Raw genomic sequence first — 21,389 nt, 5'->3', positions numbered from 1 at the left:
ATAATACTCCATTGTGTATATGTACCACATCTTTATCCATTCATCTATTGATGGACACTTAGGTTGCTTCTGTATCTTGGCTATTGTAAATAATGCGATGATAAACATATGGGTGCATATATCTTTTCAAATCAGGGATTTTGTTTTCTGCAGGTAGATTCCTAGAAGTGGAATTACTGGATCTAATGTATTTCTATTTTTAGTTTTTTGAGGAAACTCCATACTGATTTCCACAGTGACTGAACCAATTTACATTCCCATCAACAGTGTAGGAGGGTTCCCTTTTCTCCTTATCCTTGCCAACACTCGTTATTTCTTGTCTTTTGGATGGTAGCCATTCTAACTGGTGTGAAGTGATTTCTTATTATGGTTTTGATTTCCATTTTCCTGATGATTAGCAATTTGGAGCATCTCTTCATGTTCCTGTTGGCCATCTGAATTTCTTCTTTGGAGAAATGTCTGTTCAGGTCCTCTGCCCATTTTTTAGTTGGGTTATTTGTTTTTTTGGTGTTGAGGCGTATGAGTTCTTTCTATATTTTGGATGTTAACCCCTTATCAGATAAATTGTTTACAAATATATTCTTTCATACTGTAGGTTGCCTTTTTGTACTGCTGATGTACTGTATTTTGTTCTTTCCTTTGCTGTACCAAAGATTTTTAGTTTGAAGTAGTCCCATGTGTTCATTCTTGATTTTGTTTCCCTTGCCCAGTGAGATGTGTCCAGGAAAAAAGTGCTCATGCTTATGTTCCAGAGATTTTTGCCTATGTTTTCTTGTAAGGGTTTTATGGTTTTATGTCTTACATTCAGGTCTTTGGTTCATTTAAGGTTTACTTTTGTGTATGGAGTTAGACAGAAATCCAGTTTCATGCTCTTGCATGTATCTGTCCTGTTTTCCCAACACTAGTTATTGAAGAGGTTGTCTTTTCACCATTGTATATTCATGACACCTTTATTCTATATTATTTGACCATATATGCATGGGTTTATATCTGGCCTCTCTATTCTGTTCCATTAACTTATGGGTCTGTTCTTGTACCAGTATCAAATTGTTTTGATTACTGTGGCTTTGTAGTAGAGCTTGAAGTCAGGGAGTGTAATACCCCCAGCTTGTTCTTCCTTCTCAGGACTGCTTTGGCTATTCGGGATCTTTTGTGGTTCTATATGAATTTTAAGATTATTTGCTCCAGTTCATTTAAAATGTTGGTGTTTTGATAGGAATGCATTGAATCTGTAGATTACTTTAGGCAGGATGGCCATTTTAACAATATTAATTATTCATATCCACAAGCATGGGATAGACTTCCATTTATTTGTGTCTTTAATTTCTCTCATAAGTATCTAATAGTTTTCAGAGTACAGGTCTTTCACTTTCTTGGTTAGGTTTATTCCTAGGTATTTTATTCTTTTTTGATGCAATCATAAATGGAATTGTTTTCCTGATTTCTCTTTCTCCTAGTTCATTGTTAGTATATATAGGAACACAACAGATTTCTGTGTATTAATTTTGTATCCTACAACTTTGTTGAATCCAGTTATTCTAATAGTTTTTTGGTGGAGTTTTTAGGGTTTCTATACATAATATCATGTCATCTGCAAATAGTGACAGTTTTACTTTCTTCCTCACCAATTTGGATGCCTTTTATCTCTTTATCTTGTCTGATTGCCATGGCTAGGACCTCGAGTACTACATTAAATAAAAGTGCTGAGAGTGTTTGCAACAACATGGATGGAACTAGAGGGTATTATGCTCAGTGAAATAAGCCAGGCACAGAAAAACAAGTATCAAATGATTTCACTCATCTGTGGAGTATAACAACAAAGAAAAAACTGAAGGAACAAAACAGCAGCAGACTCACAGAACCCAAGAATGGACTAACAGTTACAAAAAGAAAGGGACTGGGGAGGATGGGTGGGAAGGGAGGGATAAGGGGGAAAACAGGGCATTATGATTAGCACACATAATGTAGGGAGATCGGGACATGGGGAAGGCAGTATACACAGAGAAGACAAGTAATGATCCTATAGCATCTTACTACACTGATGGACAGTGACTGTAATGGGGTATGTGGGGGGACTTGATAATAGGGGAAGTCTAGTAACCATAATATTGTTCAAGTAATTGTATATTAATGATATCAAAAAAAATGCTGAGAGTGGACATCCTTGATGTCCTTGATATTGGAGGAAAAGCTTTCGGCTTTTCACCATTGAGCCAGGTGTTAGCTGTGGGTGTGTTGTATATGGCCTTTATTATATTGAGTCATATACCCTCTCTACCCATTTTATTGAGAGTTTTTATCATGAATGAATGTTGGATTTTGTCAAATACTTTTTCAGAATCTATTGAAATGATCACATGGCCTTTATCCTTCTTTTTGTTAATGTGTATTATGTTGATTGATTTACTAATATCATACCATCCTTGCATCCCTAGAATAAATCCCAGGTTGTGGTGGATGATCCTTTGGATGTATTTTTTAAATTTGATTTGATAATATTTTGAGGATTTTTCCATTTATGTTCATCAGGGATATTGGTCTATAATTTTCTTTTTTGTAGTGTCTTTTTCCGGTTTTGGTATTAGACTAATGCTGGCCTTGTAGAATGTGTTTGGAGGTATTCCCTCCTCTTCTACTTTTTGGAAAACTTTAAGAAGGATGGGTATTAGCTCTTCTTGAAATGTTTGGTGGATGTCAGCTGTGAAGCCATCTGGTCTTGCACGTTTGTTTGTTGGCAGTTTTTTGATTACCAATTCAATTTCATTGCTGGTAATTGTTCAGATTTTCTGTTTCTTCCTGAGTTAATCTGGGAAGGTTGTATTTTTCTAGGAGTTAGTGCATTTCTTCAATTTATTGGCATATCATTTTTCATAGTTTTCTTTAATAATTCTTTGTATTTCTGTGGTCTCCCTTGTGACTATTCCTTTTTCATTTATGATTTTGTTATTTTTGTACTCTCTTTTTTCCTTGATAAGTCTAAGGATTTGTCTATTTCATTTATTTTCTCAAAGAACAACCTCTTAGTTTTGTTGATTTTTTTCTATTATTTTATTCTTCTCCATTTTGTTTATTTCTCCTTTGATCTTTATTATTTCCCTCCTTCTACTAAATTTGGGTTTCATTTGTTCTTCTTCTTCTAGTTTCTTTAATTGTGAGTTTAGACTGTTTATTTGGGATTGTTCTTTTTTCTTGATATAGGCCTATATTGCTATGTACTTTCCTTAGTACTGCATTTGCAGTATCCTACAAATTTTAGACTGCTGTATTTTTGTTTTGTTTTCATTTGCCTCCATGTATTGTTTGATTTGTTTTAATTTGTTCATTGATCCATTGATAATATAGAAGCCTGTTGTTTAGATAGGCTATTTTGTTTTCTTTGTGTGATTTCTTTCTAGTTTCATACCCTTGTGGTCTGAGAAGTTGCTTGATACAATTTCAATCTTTTTTTAATGTATTGAGGCTCTTTTTGTGGCTTAGTATATTATCTGTTCTGGAGAATGCTCCATCTACACTTGAGAAAAATATGTCACCTGCTGCTTTTGGGTGGATTGTTCTGTAGATATCTGTTAAGTCCATCTGATCTAATGTGTTGTTCAGTGCCTCTGTTTCCTTATTTATTTTCTGTCTGGTTGATCTGTCTATTGATGTGAGTGGTATGTTCAAGTCCCCTAATATGAATGAGTTGCAGTTTATTTCCCTATTTAATTCTGTTAGTATTTGTTTTACAAATTTATGTGCTCCTTATGTTGAGTGCATGGATATTAATAATGGTTATATCCTCTTGTTGGACTGATCCCTTTATCATTAAGTAATGTCATTTTTTGTCTCTTGTTACTTTCTTTGTTTTGGAGTCTATTTTGTCTGATATAAGTACTGCTACCCTGCTTTTTTCTTGCTATTATTTGCATGAAATATGTTTTTCCATACCTTCACTTTAGTCTGTGTATGTCTTTGGGTCTGAAATGAGTCTCTTGTAGGCAGTGTATAGATGGGTTTTGTTTCCTTATTTATTATGACACTCTGTCTTTTAATTGGTACATTCAGTCCATTTACATTTAAGGTAATTATTGATAAGTATGTACCATTTTGTTAATTGTTCTCTAGTTGTTTTTATAGTTCCTCTCTGTACCTTTCTTCCTCTCTTAAACTCTTCTCTTGTTATTTGATGTTTTTCTTCAGTGTTGTGATTGGATTTCTCTTTTTTAATCTTTTGTGTTATCTACTATAGGCTTGGTTTGTGATTACCATAAGGTTCAAGGATAGCTTCCTAACCATATAACAGTCTGTATTAAGTTGATAATTATTCTATTTCAAATGTAATCTAAGAATACTTCTTTCTTTTTCTTCCTTCTCCTCCACACTTTATGTATTAGATGCCATAATCTTCATTTTTGTGTGTCCATTAACTGATTTTGTGTACAGTTGGTTTTAGTACTTTAGTTTTGTTTAATTTTGTACTTGCTTGGTAAGAAATTGGTCTACTACCTTTACTGTGGGTTTATTTTCACAGGTGAAAACTATTTAGCCATAGGAACATTTCCATCTACAGAACTCTCTTTAACATATCCTGTAATGCAATTTTAGTGGTTATAAATTCCTTCAGCCTTCGTTTATCTGGGAAATATTTAATCTCTCCTTCAAATTTAATTATAATCTTGCTCAGTGGAGGATTCTTGGTTGAAGGTCCTTATGTTTCTATACATTAAGTATTTTCTGCTACTCCCTTCTGGCCTGTAAGGTTTCTGCTGAGAAGTCACTGATAGCCTGATTCTGTTTCCCTTTTAAGTAATCTTTTATCTCTCTGACTGCTTTCAATAGTCTCTCCTTATCCTTAATCTTTGTTATTTTAATGATTATATGTCTTGGTGTTGTCTTCCTGGGGTTCCTTTTGTTAGGGGCTCTTTGTGCTTCCATGACCTAAGTGTTATTTCCTCCCCCAGATTGGGGAAGTTTTCAACAATTATTTCCTCAAAGAGACTTTCTATTCCTTTGTCTCTCTCTTCTCTTTGTGGTACCCCTATTATGTGAATATTATTTCATTTGGAGTAGTTATACAGCTCTGTTAGCATTCTTTTTTCTCTCTGTTCCTCAGCTTCACTGTTTTCATGTTCTCTAATTTCCATCTCATTGACTGTCTCCTCTACTTGCAGCAATCTTTTATTCCCTCCATTGTATATTTCATTTTGGTTACTGTATTTTTCAGCTTCGATTGGCTCTTCTTCAGCTCTTCTGTCTCTTTGTTGAAGTCCTCCCTGAGATCTTCAATACTTTTCTGCAGATCACTGAGCATATTTATGACTGTTATTTTGAAATCTTTAACAAGAAGATTGATGGTCTCCATTTCATTTAGTTCTCTTTCTGGTGTCTTATCCTGTATTTTTGTTTGGAACATACTCCCCTGCCCCCTCATTTTGTCAGGGTTTCTGTTTTTCTTCCTTTGTATTATATGGATCTGCTGTGCTTCCTGGTCTAGGGAGTAATGGCTTTACAAAGAAGGCATTCCATGGTGCCCAGAAGCTCAAGACTCTTGCCTCTCCAGTGCCTGGCTGTCCTTTGCATGGAGCTGCAGTTGCTGTTGGTGGGCAGTGCACAGGGCTGCCTATCTGTCTGCCTGCAGTGGTTTATCTCAGTTTGCTGTAGCCAGCAGTTTACCTTAGCTGCCCCTTGTGATCAGAGCAATGGCTTCTGGGATCCTCTTGGGCCTGTCACCCTCTGCCTGCCCTGCAGCAATGGTGGGGCTGTTGGGTTAACCAAGTGGGTGAGCTGGTCACACAGCTCTGGGGTGGTCCCATGGCTCTGGTGCAGGTAGTCACACAGATGCCTCCTGGCAGTGGCAGGGTGTGCAGCACTGTGCTTGGCTGCCTGCAGGGATGAAGGAGCACTTGGAGCTGCCTCCTGCAAGGTGCTTCTCTAAATGGGCTGAGACAGGGCTGAGAAAACTGGGAAAGCCTTCCTCTGCCTGCCACGCAACAAAATCTTATGTTGCTGTGTCACATGGGCTGGCAAGCTGGTAGTAAGCAGGGAAGTACCTTGGGGCTGAGCTGCCAGAGAGGGTCCTGAGAGTGCCTGACCTGTTGGACCAAGGGAGAGCTGGGGAGGTGTTGTCCACCTGCCCTTTCCCCCATTGAGAGAGCTCCATCCAACCCTTGCCTCTCTGGCACCCCTCCCACTGCTGGAATATGTTTCAAGCTGCTACCTCTGTGTTGGGTCTCAGCAGGACTGGTGAAACATGCCTATCTTCCACAAGTGGCTGGAGTCTCAGCCTCCCAGAATGCTCCAACTGTCCCTGTCAAGCCCTGTTAATCACCAGAACCCATTGCAATGTGGACTTATGTTCCCAAAGTAGATTTCCAGGGCCAGGTGTGCAGAGTTCCAGAATACCTATCCCCTGCATGATCCAGTCCTCCTCCACCTACCCATGGGCTGGGATGGGAGAAGAGCTGGGGTCATGCTTGGTCATGGCTCTGTCACTTTACCCTTTTCTGTGTGGTCTTCTCTTCTTCACCAGGTGAAGGTGGTCTGTTCTGCAGTCTTCAGGTTATATTCAGATTTGGTTGTATTTGCTGTAGTTGTTTCCTTGGTGTGTGTGGAGGGAGGAGGTTTCTGCCTTGCTTTCCCACTCTATCTTCTTTTTTCCACCTCCTCCAGAGCTTCCTTCCTTCAGGAAAGAAGGAAAGAAGGAAGGAAGGGAGGGAGGAAGGAAGGAAGGAGAGGAGGGGCAGTTTTACCTGTTTCACACCAGGCAATTTCCAACAGAGGGGCATCCCCAGGAGTGGGCCCATAACTCTTGTGTTCTCTCCCTTCATTTCCTCCCATCTCCAGCCCACTGGCCACAGCAAGTCTTACTGGAAATCAGAAATATCTTCCTGTCTAGAATTGCCAGTGTGAAGTACTGCTTGAAGATGAAAACTTGATTCACTAAATTCCTGTGCTGTGAGGTCTTTTCTTGTAGTTGTTGTTCTTAAAGGAAAGCATAGTATTATATCCTTTAGTGATCCTTTGTTCATATGAAACTTCAACAGGAGCCATAAATCCCTTGCATTGGAGATGGTTAAGGAAGAAGGGATTTCTGGTTCCTAACATGTGACTGCTGCATTTGCAGAATAGTAAGGAGCAGGGCTGTTCTTTGCCTGGTTCTCACAGCAGGTACTTATTGGCATCCCCACTTCCCTGCTGTACATGTCCATGAGGGAACAATTTCTAATTGCTTTAATTTCCTTATTGTGTTTATGTTTCACTGTCTTATGTTAGCATGTGAACACCCTTTGCAGAGGCTCTTGTCAGTTTTATTTGCTGATGTATCCCAAATGTCTAACTCAGTGTCTAGTAATCAATAAACATTAGAGAATGAATGACTTCCATCTGTACCACATGGCTGGTGATTGAACTCAAGGCCTTTCTTGGGAATTGGGGTCTTATTCTCACCCCTGCCCCTTCTGTCCAGCAAGCCAAAGCCCTCTGGTCAGAAGACCTGAGGGGGAAGGAGAGCTGGCTAGGAGCCCCCTCCTGGGCCTTAAGCCTAAACTTCACCTACCAACCCTGGGAGAGGGAGCTGGAGATAGGGTTGGGAGGGAAGGCCAGGGCTGAGTTTTGCCTGTATACCCTTTTGGGCCATTTGAATTTACCATGTTCATGTAGTGTGTTAACTTTTGCAAAAATATTTTATTATAATTTTTTTAATGCTTAACTATTAAAAATACCATAAGCCAAATTTTACAAGATAAAAGACTCACCTCTGGCTGAAACTGTTAAAAACAAAACAGGCCCAAAATGGAGTCACTTATGCTAAGCCTACATCACCAAACTGAGACTTAAAGTTTTGGCTCTCTCAGAAATGGAATCTTAAACCAGTCAATCAGGAATTGCCTGATCAGCACTGGTTAAGTGATCCTACTGACAGACCCTGTCACCCCCTAAGGGAGAGTAACTACAATAACCAAACTGCTTTTTTGCCTCATATAACTTCCTTATTCCCACTTCTTTCTGACTATAAAAGTCTCTCATTTTGTACAGTTCCTCAGAGCTCCCATCTGTGAGATTGGATATTGCCTGATGCCAATCGATTTTTGCTCAAATAAACTCAAAAATTTTAATATGCCTCAGTTTATCTTTTAGCAAGACTGACACAAAACTTTCAGTTCTCAGCTTTTTCCTCCAGAATTAAAAATAACAGAAAGCCCTCCCATAGGGTTCCTTCAGCTTTGATCTTGCCTGTCTTATTCTTCATTAAGCCTCTAGTGCTAGCATGGGGCTGGGCACAGAATAAACACTTAATATTTGATGAAGAAATCATTTTACATACAAATCAGCAGAGTATAGAATATTTATTGTCATTAATTGAGGTGATAGGTAAGAACCTCAGATTTTAGGCTGAGCCAAGATACCCAGACTCTTAAAACTGGAGGAGGATGGAAAGTAGCTAACTGGGTAGCCATGGAAGCCCACAATGCTGGCAGATTCCCTTTACAAGCAGCCAGAATGGCCCTGTCTTGCCAGTGGGTTTCAGCCACAGGCAAGTTCGCTATGGATTCAGTGTGACCAAAGAAAATGACAGCAAAACATTCTTGCGGTGAAAGGGTTATACCCAACTTTATTTCCAGGTGGCAGGTCAGTCACTAGAATCCCATTCACTCAGAGCAAGTCTGTATGCAGCAAGTCAGTCTCTGCCTCTGGGCCCCTCTATCCTCACAGCCATCCTCTGGAGTTCTCTGCCTGCACAGTCGCACACAGTCGTCCCACACAGCCATCCTTTGGGCCTCTGTCCTCAGCACTGCCAACCACTCCAGCCTCTGCTCTGCTGTCCTGCAGCCTTGCAGCCCTGCCACCGTGTCGTGCCCAGAGCATTGGGTGGAGCTGTATTTTATAGAGTCAACAGCCATGTATTGCCCACAGGTGTGCAGTGGGCTAGTCAACCATGGCCAGGTGAGAATCCTGGCCACAGGAACTCTCATTTTATCCACACTTCACCCCTTCAGGATTCTCTCCTCTCAATCTATGTGCCCTTAGTCCTCTGCAGTGGTCCCTGTGCAAGGAAGCTCGAATATTGTTCTCCAGCCTCTCCAGCAAAAAGTTTTGCAGACACACAGGCTGGACTTGTGGCTCTGTCTCTGACCTCTGCTTCTTTGGTCTTGATGGCTGGAACTGCTGCTCTGGTTTCAGCTGTTGCCATAGCTCCAGTAAGATCCTATTTGGCTTCCCGTCTAGTTTCCTTCCATCTACTCCTGCCCGTATCAAATCAACCCACATCTGGGTCCTGGTAACCCTTACGGGGTACCTCAAATTCCTCCTGTGAGTAACAGGTCTTATTTCTTTACGGGTTCTCATTGCTTCAGCTACTGTACATGTTACCTCACATTGTGTAATCGCTGCCACAAGGCAGGCTGCACTGTCAGGGAAGACAGCTTTCCCATCTCTGATCCTGATAGAACAATTCCATCCACCCCTAAGTCCCACAGCCCTTGGCTCAGCCTGAGTATAGGGGGGGTCCACAGAGTGCTCCACGACCTGGGGAGGGGGCTGCTCCTCTCCTTGGGGAACTTTCAGCTGCTGGGTCTTTATTTTCTTTACAACCACTGGGTGTGCTTTCAATACAGGAGGGGCCAGAGCCTCCAGCACCACCCCTTCATCCTTCCCCAGCTCCTCAATTTCGGGGCTGATGGCACCTTTCTCTCCACTCCCCCAATTTTCTCCTCTGCTACAATGCCTCACAACAATGCCAGCTCAGTCTTCAGAAGGTCTCTTACCTTCAGCTCAATGCTTCGCAGCCGACGTTCTCGTGCCACCTCCACCTGTGCTTCCCTCAGGAGTTCGTCCTTTTCCTTGATGGCCTCTTCCTCCTTCAGAACACCTGGCAGCACTACCATCTCATCTCCAATAGCACCTTGCTGCCAGTGCTCTCGTGCTGCCTCCTCCCACATCAAGGCTATCTCCTTCCTCAGGGAATCCACAGAGGTTTGCAGCTTGTGTTCTTGGGCCACCTCCTCCCGCATCAATACCATTTCCCTCCTCAGGAAATCCACAGAAGTTTGCAGCTCGCGTTCTCGTGCCGCCATTTCTTGGGTCTCCTCTGTAGACTGTTTTAATACTGTGAGAAGCAGCCAACCCACAGTCCCTGCTGCCTCCCGGGCACTCTGCTTCTCAAAGGATCTGCTTACTATACCAAGGCCCACCCCTACCCTACAGCTTCAGGTGTCACCTCCACTTGCCTCCAGTCCTGGGGTGGGGCCCAGTCCTCTAGGAGGCAAACCACCTCAGACCACATACCCACTGGGGGACAATCCACTGTCTCCCCATTCACAGGGGCAGCCCGCTGAAGCACCCACCCAGGAGAAAGCCTGCCTTTCTCCTTGGTCAACAGTGAACCCTGCCGACTATGCCAATTGTCTTGCCAATGGGTTTCAGCCCCAGGCAAGTTCGCTATAGATTCAGTGTGACTAAAGAAAATGACAGCAAAACGTTCTTGGGGTGAAAGAGTTATACCCAACTTTATTTCCAGGTGGCAGGTCAGTCACTGGAATCCCGTTCACTCAGAGCAAGTCTGCAGGCAGCAAGCTACTCTCTGCCTCTGGGCCCCTCTGTCCGCACAGTCGTCCCACACAGCTGTCCTCTGGGCCTCTGTCCTTGGCGCTGCTGCCACTCCAGCCTCTGCTCTGCTCTGCTCTCCTGCAGCCTTGCAGCCCTGTCACCATGTCGCACCCAGAGCACTGGGCGGAGCTCTTTTTATAGAGTCAACAGCCATATATTGCCCACAGGTGTGCAGTGAGCTAGTCAACCATGGCTAGGTGAGAATCCTGGCCACAGGAACTCTCATTTTATCCACAGGCCCACATGAAGGGAAGCCCTATTTTGATCTTGTCACATTCACATTAAAGAGTCAGTGAAGGCGCTGACCATGAAATGACCATTGGGACAGATCAGGTCTCTGGGGTCAATCCATAGCCCTCCAGATTTGGGAGACTATAACAGACCCCTGTCTGGGAATGTCAGCTGAGGCCCAAAACCAAGTGACAAGTCCCTGACATTCCAAAGAGACGTGTAAGGACATCCCCTCATTAATTGCTAAGAGGTGTCTGGAACAGTTCCTTGACCTAAGATCATCCTCTCCAGTGGGCTTTATAGGAGAAAGGGAGGAATCTATCAGCTAGATGAGAGAGGGTATTTTTCTGAAGAGCATGGTTGGCTTGGGGGGAAAGGGTGGTTTTCCACTCTAACCCCCCAAACTCAAGGCAAGTAACAGGGCTTCAAGAGAAGCCTGTCTTCTGGGTGAGGCAGGAGCAGGGGAATGCCTGCCTCGAAGAGAGGAAGACCCAACATCAGGCCAAGCTGAAGGAGGTTCAGAGAGTGGCTAGTGGGGGGCAGGAGCTGTGGGGTGTTGTGGCATGGAGAGGAGTTGTAGGATGGAGAGGACTTTGCTTTTCATTTGTACTTTCTGTTCTAAAGAAAATGCATTAGTCTTTATTTTTAAAAAGCTGGCTATGTTCTATTGTTGAAAAGCCACTTTGGCCCCTTGTTTAGGAGAGAAAAGCTCAGAGATGTTAAGTCATTACTTCTCCGAACCTAACGTATAAATTGCATAAAATCACCTGGAAATCCAGTTAACAATACAGGCTTTGAAAAAAAAAAACAAAAAACAATACAGGCTTTGATTCACTAAATCTGGGGTGTGGCCTGAAATTCTGCATTTCCAGCAAGCTCGCAGGTGATGCAGGTACTGCTCTCCCACGGGCCACACCTTGAATAGGTAGGTGACTTGCTCAAGGTTTCCTAACCAGGACTTGAATTCTGATCTGCCTCCCAAAACAAAAAGGGCTTACTCTTGCCCTTTTCCTTAAGTTTATGTTGACCACCACTGGAAGTCAGAGCCTCATCAAATGTGGAAAGCCACCTGCATTGCCTGTTACGCTGGCTACTTCCTTGGTCGTGTGGGAAGTGGCTCATTTAAAAACAATTACAGCTGGTTCTGTTAAATCTCAGCCTTCAATTGAGTTCTGCTTCCCTTTAGCAGTTATGTAACCAGTTATATAACAGCATGGTGACATAATGCCCTTTGTCCTTCACCAGCAGTTTTCTGGAAAGGAGTCCTCCAGATGGCATAGGCACTCCTTCCCCCTTTCTGAGACCTGGGACCACCAAAGGGAACCCCGCTTCCCCCTGAGCCACTTCTGGCCACCCCAAGGAACTTGAGTGTGCGGCTGTGCTCCACCATCTGGGGTCCTCTGCTGAGTAATCACATCCAGTCCGACAGACCTCCTGAGGGGGATGGTTCATTATACCCCTTTTATAAAGGACACCGAGATGCCAACTCTTTAAGTATTTGCCCAAGATCACAGACCTAGAATTCAAAGCTTTGTCCCTCTAATGCCAGAGTCCCTGCTTGTCACTGCTTCACTTGCTGAAAATGATGGGGGTCCCCAAAGGGGCCAGTCTTGGAGGAGGACCCTGGAACCTTTTTGGTGAGTTTCTGTAGAGCAGCCAAGGCCCCATTCTTTTCCCAGCCTTCCCCTCTCCTGGTGAGGACTGTCACTTTCTTAATTTCCCTATAACTAAACTTAATTTTTATTTCGAACACTCATTCCATGAGGTATAGAAACTACATCGTAGCCAGTTCAGTTCATCTTAGTTGATTCCACATTTTGGGGGGCAGGTCAGGAGTTCCTGATCAAGTCAAGGTTTTTTTCCCTTTACTTTCCCCACAGAAGCTCTTAACGTTACTGGCTTGTTCTTGTCTTTCAAGCCTTTATTTCAGTGTCACCTTCTTAAAGAGGCCATTCCTGACCAAAGGAAAACCAGCCTGTTAGGCAGAAAAATTGACATGAAGGTGGAAGGAGAATAAGGACAGAAAAGCCCACTAAATGGGACCCAAAGAGTTAGCCAGATAAAACCAGAGAGCCAGAAGGGACTCACAGAGTTAATGCCCTTTGCAGTGTGAGTTCATTCCACATGCTCTGAATCTGGGCTGACCTTGAGACTTGCTCTAGCTAATAATGCAGGTGAGAGAGGGCAGAGACATGGGACAAGCATCATGATTAATTTTCCTAAAAAAATGCCAAGATATTTATAGCAAAGTAAGAACAGGAGAGACTTACCTTAAGGCTAAGATTCCATTTTAAAAGCAGTGAGTTGGGGAGAAGGTGGAGAGCCACCTGCGTTGCCTGTTATGCTGGCTCTTTCCATGGTGGACATATTCTAACATGTTCTTTGGTATAATCAGCCAACAACCTATCTTAAGGCCAGGCAAACAGTCTTAACTGAAATGTTCCGACTACTTGGGGGTAGTCCTTATTTTGGAGAAGAACAAAAAGTTTATCCTACAGAATTATCTGGAGAACTGACTACAGATAATGACATATTGTCTCTCACTGGAGATAGACATCATGAGACCTTATGACAAGTCTACACCCCCTAACCCTTTACCTTTACCCCATTCTTGAAAATCCTTAAAAGAGAATCCCAGCTTTTCAGTGGGCCTCTTCTCTGGGGTTGCCCACACTCCACTTTCATCAAGCATGTACCTTTTTTGCTTTAAATAAACTTCTCACTGCTCAACTTACTAGGTTTTTGTCTCTGTTCTTTTCCAGTGGTAAGCATCTTTATTTTACTTTGCTATTTCATTCTAGTCTTTAGGCTTAAGTACAAGTCTTCACTCTGTCTCTTCAGATAAGTAGGGAGAGGCTGTTGAGATCTCTGACTTGGGCTTGCAAGTTGCTATCACCTGTAACCCAGACAGAACCACAGCTCTTGATGTTGCTCTTCAGTAGCCTGCCTGCAAATCTCCTTTCTTTGCTTTGGGAAGTTCTCAGAACATAATCTCATCCCACCCAGTGCTCCGTGGCTCCCCCAGGTCCTGGGGTGTAGGGACTTAGTTCCCATGCTGTGCATATCCAAGCGGACACTGGATGCCAGGTGACTCTGACTTTAGAAATTGACAAGGGATTTGCCATATGCTGAGCAGGGATTCAGTGAACTTGTCTCTCCGTTCTTCCTTACTCTCTCTGCCTGCATGGCTGCTGCCATTCCTCGCTACTCTCGCTTTAATGAATTCCTTCCTCACCTTGTACTCTGACTTTCCTGCATGTCCGAACCAAATTCCTCCCTAACACCCCGCCAGGCATTCTCTATCAAATACTCTCCTCCTCCTCCGTAAGCCAAGGTTTACAGTGGTTAGTGGTCAGCATCTGATACTTTTCTGCTTTGTTTTTATTGTCTGTGTTTTCCCATCATCACTCCCACAATGCTTGGCCATTAATAGAAACTCAGTAAATATTTCTTCAGTAACAGTTTAAGTATCCCTGGGAGGAACCTCCAGGTTCCTTTGCAGGAATGAAGTTGGGGAAGGTGGGGGAGAAAGGAGCAAAATGTCCAGGCTTCTCATTATTTCACTCTTGGGTTCACACAAGCCCCTGTGAAGGCTTTGGTAACCCAGGTGTTTGGTTTGGGTCTTTTTTAGCTTTTGTCCATGTCCTGGGGAACTTGGAAGAGATACATCTCTCATCTGCCTTCAGGACAGCCCAGTGTGTGCAGATAAAGCACCGTGAAGGGAGGTAAAAGATCTCCTCACTTGCAGGTCTTCTCCCTGCACCCACCACGGACTCCCCACCCCTCCCCTCTTTCCCCATTGGCCTCAGGCCCGATGTACCTTCCTTTCCTTCTCCTCCCTCTTAAGTAGTGTGGCTTGGCCTCATCTCTATTGAATTTTGTCCTATTTGGGGATGGAATATTTTTCCAAATATCAACAGCATTCCCACAGCTAAGATCAAAAAACAAACAGAGTTGAACTTATACCTTTTGCACAAATTGCAAGTCAATTTTCACTGTAACATTTTCCCACCAGGAAATGTGATTTGATAGAAGAGATTGTTAATCTTTCAGATACCTTTCTTTTTTTTTTTTTAATTATTTACTGACCTGACCAAACTGAAAATTGGTGCCACCTAGGGGTTCTTTTATTGGTGCAATCGATCAGAGAATGTTATCAAGGCCTAGTGGGCCTGACTCAAGAGACACATGGGCTCAAACTAGCATTTTTCTGAATTTGATTAGCAGAGAAAAGTATTGGAAGCGAATTCTCTGTAGCCAGGGTCAATTATACGTCTTGCTGAAGGCAGTTATTAAATTCGTGTACGTGCTCCCCTGAGCCCCTCCTCCTTCTGGAGTGCTCAGTTCCCATGGCCCAGCCCCGTTAGCCTGGTGGGATTACCTTTGGCTTTCCATTGCAGTGACGTGGGCGGAGAGGCTAAGCTCTTCTGTGTGGTAGGCAGGCACCCCATTTATATTCATGTGTTTAAAGAAAAGGGCTTTGTGCAATAAAGAATTAACCTTGCCCAAACAGAGATCTGATCTTTGCCCTTGGTGCCCAGGAGGTGATCTCTAAGCCCTTAGGATGTCCTGCCTGGTAAGAGTGCCTCTGTTTACTGGGATGCCTTGCCCGATGGCCTAACAACATGACTTGTGATTAGGGCTCAGGTCACATAGTATCAGCTCTCCCCCTAGATAGACTGGAGACTGAAGTCGGCCATGGGGACAGCCCACTGTGTCCACAAAACCAAGTCCCAGGTGAAATTCTGGACAGCAAAGCTTGAGTAAGCGTCCTTGGTTGGCTACTCCCCATGCGTATTGTCACACACTGTGTCCAGAAGGAGCTGACACTGTCCGTGGCCTCAATGGGACGGGACGACTCTTCTGGACTCCCCCCTGTGTGTCTCTTCCCTTAGCTAATTTTACTCTGTATCCTTTTGTTGTAATAAACCATAACAGTGATTATAATAGCTTTCAGCCAGTTCGAAAAGTCCTTCTGAATTGTTGAACTTGAGAGTGGCTGTGGGGACCCCTGAATTTGCCATTGTTGTCAGAAATGAGGGTCGTGTTGGGAACAGCTCCCTAACTTTACAGACATGGACTAGGAATCTGAACATGTGATCTCTGATCCAAGAGTCTCCACGTACTGGCTGGGTAAGCCACTCCATCTCCCTGAGCCTCCTTTTGCTCACTGCTCAAGGGGGAGGGGGTTGTCTGTGTGCCCTCCCAAGGAGCTTGCTGTGGGGACTGAGATGGAAGTGGAGTGGCTGGGTAAGTTGTCCAGCTCCACGCACAGGCGGCACTTGGCACAAGTGTTCTGAGTGACCTCTCACATCCAGACACATTTGACACTGATAATGAGGATACCATTCCTACCATCTACCTAACCTCATCTGTCTAGACAGGAAGGAAAGAGGGGCTGGGGCTGAAGAATAAGCACTTGGAGCCTGAGTAGAAGCCATTTTTCTGAAGTAAGTTCTTAGGAGCCACTTACGTGCTGGAACAGTGCACACTCTATGCACACAATACACAGATTTGTTATAATGCACCCATCATCAGAAGGCAGAAACCTCAAAATCTTGACAAACCACCCTGTGGCGAGGCTTTGAGGAAGTGGGCACTCACATAATGTGACTGCTGGGAATTCAAAATGGAACATCCTCCGTTGAATGGAATTGGGCAATATCTAACAAAATTATATAGCATTTACCCTTCAACCTCGAAATATCACTTCTGGCTACTCTCCTGAATTACGTCTAACTATACAAATGTGTATATACAGTTATTTTTTGCAGCATCATTGTAATTGCAAAATATTAAAAACAACCTAAATGTCCATCTGTAAGAAATTATTTTAATAAATGATAGCATGCCCACACAGTGGAGTACCATGCTGCTATATGAACCAACAAGGAAGAACTTTATGAATTGATCCACAGGATACCCAGGCATATTGTTATGAGAAAAAACAACCGTAAAGTTCACCAGAGTGATTATAGGTATACTAACACATTGAGTAAAACTGAATCCATGAATCAGAATGATGTCAAAGAACAAATGAATAGGAAGAGTAAAGAAAGCTCTTCTTTAATTATAAAGGAAAATAGAATGCCAACTAATAAGTACAGAGGGCCTAATACAGGTAGAAAATCAAATCTCTATTTTGTATCCATCATGAATCACCCATTTAGGCTAGAATCATAATGGATGCTAAACTTACTGGGTTGGAGTTGGTTGGGGAAAAGGAAATTTACAATACTTACATAATCTTAAGGCAGCTCCTCCAGATCACTTTCAGTTACAGACTCACCAGTTAGAAAGATGACACTACTTGAGCTAAGAGATAAAATTCACATCTGTAAGTCGACAAACTGGTGACATGCCTCCTGACGGATGCACTGAAAGATCACATCGAAAATTTAGTGTTCCTGCCCCAAAATGCACAACTTGAGCTAAATCATAAAGAAACAACTATATAAACTCAAATTGACACTCATCTACACAATAATGGCCTGTACTCTCCAAAAATGTCAATGTCATGAAAGGCAAAGAAAGGCTAAGGAACTGTTTCAGATTTTAAAAGACTAAAGACTACATCAAAATAAAATATTTCTGTGCACCAAAGGATATGATCAACAGAATAAAAAAGCAGCCTAAGGACTGGGAGAAAATATTTGCAATTTACTTATTTTATAAGGGGCTAATATGCGGGATATGTAAAGAACTACAGCTCAACACCACCACCAAAAACAACATGATTAAAAAGTGAGCAAAGGACTTGAATAGACATTTCTCTGAAGAAGATAAAGAGATGGCCTATGATAGCACATGAAGAGATGTTCAACATCCCTCAGGAATCATTAGGGAAGTGCAAATCCAAACCACAACACAGATGAAGCTAAAAAACATGATGCTGACTAGAAAAAACCAGACACAAAAGACTACATCCTGAATGAATATATTCAGAGGAAACTGAGAAGGCAAAGCTATAGGGACAGAAAGCAGATCAGTGGTGTCCTGTCGTCCGGATGGGGACAGTGATGGCAGCAAAGAGGCAGGAGGGAACTTCCAGAGGAAATGGGAGGATTGTAAACTAGTACAGTGAATGCAGGACTGTGTACATTTACAAAATTCATTTAACTCTCCACTAAAAATGGGTGCATTTTATGTCAAGTATACCTCAATAAAACTGCAAAATAATAATAATAATGAAAAGGAGGAACAAGGGGGAAAAATCTCAGCTTTTTAAATTAAAAAACATTAAAAAATTTTAAATTCTATATTGTAAGGTTTTATGGAAAAAGTCAAATCTACAGAAAAGTTGTAACAATGGGACAATGATCTTTATACCTTTCATCTAGATTCACCAATTGTTAACATTTTTATCACATTTACTCACAAACACTCCATATATGTATTTATCTGTATATATGTGTGTATAGGGGTATATATATATATGTATATTTTTATATCTAATACAGAGAGAGAGAAACTTATTTTTGTTGAGCCATTAAGACTGATATGTATCCTTCACACCTAAGTAATTCAGAGTGTAAATCCTAAGAACAAAGACTCTGTTATGTAATTTCCGGAAAGTTGTCAAATTCAAGAAATTAATAGTTATACAATACTATTGTCTAATATATTTTCCGTGTTCATATTTTGCCAATTGTCCTAATAATATCTTTTATAAACCTTTGCTTTCAAAGTGGCTCCAATCTTGGATTAAGCAAGACACTTAATTGTCAAATCTCTTTAATCTTCTATAATCTGTAACAGTTCTTCAGCCATACTTTGTCATGATATGGACATTTTTTAAGAGAACAGGTGCATATTTTTATAGAGAGCTCCTCAATTTGGGTTTATCTGATTGCTTCCTTGAGATGATTCTTGCACATTTTGGTTCTGGAATGACACGGTCTCTCTGTTGTCCCATTAGTAGGGTTTTGAACACTGGACATGTGCTCTGGCCATTAGCATTATGATGTCTGGGATACTTCCCCACCATAAAGGTACTTTTTCCTCAGTATAATTACCAGCTCACCTGTGGGGAGATACTGAGAGCCTAGGTTAATATCCTGCTGCAAACTCTCTTATCTAAAAGAATCAATTAATAACCTAGGACCTTTTAAAGAAAAGTGAATCTCCCTGACCTTGGCAAGATCCTCAAAATTCATGCATCAATCCTGTACCCATTTTCAGGGTAAGCAGGACAGCCTCACACTCAGGAGTTCTTAACTGGTGTTCCCAAGGGTCCTTAGATAGGGTTCAGGGGATCTTAAACTTGTCTGGGAAAGCACTTAGTCATTATTTTCAGTAACCTCTAACTAAAATCAAGCACTCCCTTCAGTTATGAATGAGACAACAAACCATAGCAGCACCAATGGCTATGTCACCCCTGGAAATTCCAGATGTCCTTATATCACGTTATAGCCAAGGCAGATTATTATTTACACTCATCACTCCTTTGAAATCATAGCAGCTATTAGACGCACCACCAGATCTTGTTAGTTGATGCATTAATTTTAAAAAGCGCATATATTACGTATCACAAATTTTAAATACATTTTGGTAGCAGTGCATTCAACAATATTTCTTTTGTATGCCTATGTGTTTTATTTTATGCATCTGTGTTAGTCTCTTTGGGCTGCTATAACAAAATACCAGAGGCTGCGTAGCTTATAAACAACAGCAATGTATTTCTCACAGTTTTGGAGGCTGGCAGTCTGAGATCAGGGTGCCAGCATGGTCGGCTTCTGGTGGAAACCTTTTTCCAGGTTGTAGACTGCTGACCTCTCACTGTGTCCTCTCATGGAGGAGGGGCGGAGAGCTCTGAGGAGGTCTTTTTTATAGGAGCATCTGTCCCATTGATGAGGGCTCCACCCTCAGAACAGAGGTCCCACCTCCTAATGTCACACACTGGGCATTAGAATTTCAACATATGAATGTGTGGGGGACACAAATACTCAGACCATAGCGGCACTTAGAAGTGTTACCCTGAGGAGTCCATGGCACAAACAAAGTGAACAACCCCTGCCTCTGTTCTCTGTCTTCTCCAGCTGGACCTCCTAAATTCTCCAGAACCACCCTTTGAAAACAACAGCCCTCCTGGTTCTCTTCTTTGGCTCTCAAACATTTGCTGCTTTGGGCACCAGTGTGAATGAAGCTGCTTGGAGGTTGGCACAGTGTGACCCCAAGTTTCTTATCTGCCACTCCCAGCTGAGTGGCTGCTCCGGCCTCACCTGCCCTTTCGTTCTGTTGCTCATGATGTGGACTGCCGCGCTTCCTTCTCTTCTGCTTAAAAAGAAAACTTACTGCCTTCAAGGCCTGGTCTTTCTCGAGATGATCCCTAAATGGCCAATCATCATCGATCCTTCTCTTTTTGCTTTCGTGGTGCTTTGTTTCTTTGCCTTCATGCCCTTGATCAGCACCTGTCTGGTGCAGGCCTTTGGGCTCTACCTGTCTTTCCTCCTGGATGGGAAGCTCCTTGGGGACATTCTTCATTCTAGCAGCTCCAGCCCACTGCTGGAGCACTGCACATGGTCCTAAGTTAGGTTTATGGGCTTGAATAGATGCAGATCCCCAATATAGAGTAAGAACACTCAAGTTCACAGGAAAAGAAGTAACAGTTGGCAGCTCCAGGTTGGAACCCAAGGCTTCTGGTCCCTGCCCTGTGGTCCCTGGGCCACCATTGAGCACCAAGGGGTTGGCCAGACCCACCATTTTACAACCCAGAATTTCTCTCAAACAACTTTGTCTACTCAATTCAGGAAGAGTACATAACTCAATCTTTCTAAGACAGGCTTAATGCAAATATAAATATGACAGTAAGAATTTATATCCATCAATTTCTGTTCGGATGTGACATTTGAACATGGAATGATTCCTAAAACCCCTGAATTTCTTCTTCCCAGGAGATCCACAGACTCCTTTTAACTATTATATATGAAAAATTTCAAATATTCAGGAAAGTCCAGAGAATGATTTAGTGAACCCCATCACCTACATTCAACATTACCATTTTGCAATTTTCTGCTTGTTTTGTTTTATATAATTTCCTGATGCATTTTAAATTAAAATAAGACAAACATCATACCATCTCAACCCTAAACAAAGGACAGCGTCTTTCTGAACCATAATTCCTTTATCACACATAAGAAAATTGATTCCTTAATATCACCCTACACACAGCTCATCTTCCAGTTTCTCCAGTTGTCCTAAAAAAGTGTATTACAATTGGTTTATTTGAGTGAGTGTAGAACAATTGCCTGCTTTCCCTTTGTTTAGTACCATTGTCTTACTGAGAAAAGCATATCAGTTCTTCTGCAGAATGTCCCCCATTCTGGATTTGACTGGGTTAAACTTCATGTGGTCATTTAACTTGTCCCTTCTACTTCCTGTCACCTGCAATTTAGATCTAAAATCCTGCTTAGATTTAACAAATATATTAAGCATTTTTGGTAAGAATATTTCAAAGGGGACATCTTGTGCTTTGTATTTCAAAATATCGTGGTTGCTCAAAAATCTGCCTGCTCCATTACTAATGAGGCTAAGATTTGGTGAGTGCCGGCAATGACAGTCTGATGCCACCTGGT

The 21,389-nt window shown here is 42.3% G+C and overlaps 2 long non-coding RNA genes across 2 annotated transcripts in view; both read left to right on the top strand.

Moving 5' to 3' along the window:
• The window catches only part of LOC130684135 (uncharacterized), a 118,187-nt gene that overhangs the window by 15,455 nt on the left and 81,343 nt on the right, over positions 1 to 21,389 (top strand). The gene's annotated exons all lie outside the window — the stretch shown is intronic.
• Positions 14,445 to 21,389, top strand: part of LOC118909631 (uncharacterized) — a 42,115-nt gene continuing 35,170 nt past the window's right edge. The window contains exon 1 of the long non-coding RNA XR_005023717.2: positions 14,445 to 14,540. This is a non-coding gene — a long non-coding RNA (uncharacterized LOC118909631). The remainder of the gene's footprint in view (positions 14,541 to 21,389) is intronic.

This window comes from Manis pentadactyla, chromosome 1 (assembly GCF_030020395.1).
Source record: "Manis pentadactyla isolate mManPen7 chromosome 1, mManPen7.hap1, whole genome shotgun sequence".
In the NCBI taxonomy this organism is placed as follows: Eukaryota; Metazoa; Chordata; class Mammalia; order Pholidota; family Manidae; genus Manis; species Manis pentadactyla.
This window is presented reverse-complemented; position numbering and strand designations above follow the sequence as displayed.